We start from the raw sequence: 2,898 nt of genomic DNA, 5'->3' as shown, positions 1-2,898 counted from the left end.
CACAAAGTTACTGCTTTTAGTAGATTAAGGACTAGAATTGAATTTTAGTTTTTAGCTTTTAGGAAGTTTGTTTACAATTTTTGCTGTTTTTACATTGAACTCACCGAGTCCCTACGACCAGACTCGACGAGGCCTTCGCTGAACATCTATTTTCGTTTTTACTTCTTTTTTGTTCCTTTTACGTGTGTTTTTCTATTTATTTGCAGTACGTTTATGACCAAAGGAGGAAATACACCTTTGATTCCACCACTTGAAGATCCGGAAGCTACTTTAAAGAAGAACAAAGGCAAAACCGTTGGAGAATCCACATATTCAAAGAACTCACCTTTAAAGAATATCAGATCTGTTTTTAACAAGAAGAAGAGCAGTAAATTAGGAGGATCCAGCATTTCCTTGGCGAACGAAGACCCAATCAACGAGGAAATCGAGTACGAATCCGAACGAGAAGAAAGCGAATTTGAAGGAAGCGATTTAGAAGGCGGATTCGACACCACCATGGCTAACATCGATGAAGTTCCCATGGGCGAATGGAAGAAGAAGATGTGTGAAGACACCGGTACGAGGCTCATGCAACCCGCGATTCCCGCAAAGGCCAATTTTGAACTCAAAGGCCACATACTCGCCCAACTTAAGGAGATTCCATTCTATGGAAAAGATCACGAAGACGTGTACAAGCACCTAGAAGAGGTCAGCGACATAGCCGAATACTTTAATTTTCCTAATGTGGCCCGCGATACCGTTTTGCTTCGTATGTTACTGGTCACATTTAAAGGAGCTGCAAAAGATTGGCTAAAATCACTCCCTCCCAGATCCATCACTACTTGGGCCAAGATGAAAGAAGAGTTTATTGATCAATTTTGCCCGCCATCAAAGATATCTAAGTTGAAGAAATCCATAGCTAATTTTGAGCAACAAGCTGGAGAGTCATTGTATGAGGCATGGAAGAGGTACAAAAGTTTACTAAGAAATTGCCCACATCATGATCTAAATAGTCAACAAGAAGTCTCCATTTTCTATGATGGAGTGAACGTGAGAACAAGGCAATTACTTGACTCGCAAGGACCGCTCACAAATTAAAAAGGCACCCCTGGTGTTTAAACAATTGATTGAAGAATTCTTTAAGCATTCTAGAGAATATTATAATCCTAGGAATAATCCAATTAGAGGGGGGTGAATTCTGTTTCTGAGGATATGGCAGCAATGATGGCAATGTTGAAAAGCATGGATAGGAGGATGGATAAGATGGATCAAACAATCCATGTTATTCGGGTTGGATGTGAGAATTGTAACGGGCCTCATCTTACTAGAGATTGTGATTTAGATGAGAATGGAAACAAGAAAGCTCAAGTATTTTATTCAAGCGGTGATAGATTTGATAATGATTGGCGAAAACCGAAGAAAGAATGGCTACCATATGATGAGTACAAAAAGGAGAAGGAGGAAAAGTTTAGACAACAAGCAAGGGGTTTTTACCAAAAGGAGGAGTCGATGCAAGAAAGGAAACCAAACTTGGAAGAAATGCTCACTAAATTTGTAGTTGCATCTGAGAAAAGACACAATGACCATGATGCTGCAATACAAGATAAATGAACAATACTAAGGAATTAGCAAGCATCTATTCATAACATTGAGAAACAGCTAGGGCAGTTGGCCGAACAAATCAATCAAAGACAACCGGGTGATCTTCCAAGCAATACCGAAAAGAATCCAAGAATGAAGCATTTGAATGCTATAATAACTAGTTAATTTTGAAAAAAAAAATTCACTCCTCTGACCCCTACCCAGAAGGCCTCAATAAAGGTGCAAGCAGAAGAAACAGGAAACTCGAATTCAGCAAAACCCGACTCGACTCGCCGAGTCCCAGTCATGGACTCGACGAGTCCAAGGCCTGATGATAAGACTGTTTATTCTTTAAAGCCTTCAAGGCCACCTTTTCCATTTCCGATTCGAGCCATACCTGATGATCAAGTTAAAGAGTATAGGAAGTTTATGGAACATGTAAAGTCCCTTCAAGTCAACATTCCATTTGTTAAAACGATAATTCAAACGCTTAAATATGCAAGCTTGTTGAAAAGTCTCTTTGCGTCTAGAAAAGATATGGCAGAAGTAGCTGAACTAGTGTTGAATGAGCTGCCAGAAAAGAGGGGTGATCCGGGAAGCATCTCCATACCTTGTCAATTTGGGAGCATAATTGCTACTCATGTGGTGACCGATTCGGGTGCAAGTATCAATATAATGCCATATTCTTTCTTCAAGTAGCTAAACTTTCCGGAGCTAAAGCCGATTCATATGAAGATCCATCTAGCCGATAAGACAATAATACATCCAAAAGGAGTGTGTGAAGATCTTCTCATCAAAGTCGATAAATTTGTGTTCCCCGTGGACTTTGTAGTGCTTGACATGGAAGAAGACCCTAAAGTTCCAATCATTCTTGGGAGACCATTTTTGAATATCGCTTGTGCATTAGTCGATGTGTGCGAATCTACACCGACACTAAGGGTAGGGAACGATTCAGTGGTGTTTAAAGCAGAACAAGAGAAAAAGCATGAAAGGACTAAAGACGGAAAAGTTTCATCCATAGATTTGGATGATGAAGTGTTAGAAAGAGAGCTTGCGCTTTTACAAGAAGAAAATCCAAGTCAATTTCTATTACCTTCTGGAGGGAATTTTGATGCTGGAAAAGATTTAAAGGAGATAGAAAGGTTGCTAGAGGAAGCTAATTCAAAAGAAACAATAAAAATTCTGGAAACCTCACCGACTCACCGAGTAGCATCGACTGACTCGACGAGTCCAATCGAGAACTTCAAAAATGATGAAGATCTTGCCCTACTACTTACAACTCCCCTTTCTGGCCTTGACATGCACATTTTTCCTGATCCTTTGGAAAGTCCAATAGAA

The 2,898-nt window shown here is 39.9% G+C and overlaps 1 non-coding gene across 1 annotated transcript; it reads right to left on the bottom strand.

Annotated features, from left to right (window-relative positions):
* Window positions 1-879: 879 nt before the first annotated feature.
* LOC145103522 (small nucleolar RNA R71) lies at window positions 880-986 on the bottom strand. The gene has a single exon (XR_013706609.1). It is a non-coding gene; the product is annotated as a small nucleolar RNA R71 (small nucleolar RNA).
* Window positions 987-2,898: the final 1,912 nt, after the last annotated feature.

This window comes from Lactuca serriola, chromosome 4 (assembly GCF_051521515.1).
Source record: "Lactuca serriola cultivar US96UC23 chromosome 4, Lser_US96UC23_V15, whole genome shotgun sequence".
In the NCBI taxonomy this organism is placed as follows: domain Eukaryota; kingdom Viridiplantae; phylum Streptophyta; class Magnoliopsida; order Asterales; family Asteraceae; genus Lactuca; species Lactuca serriola.
This window is presented reverse-complemented; position numbering and strand designations above follow the sequence as displayed.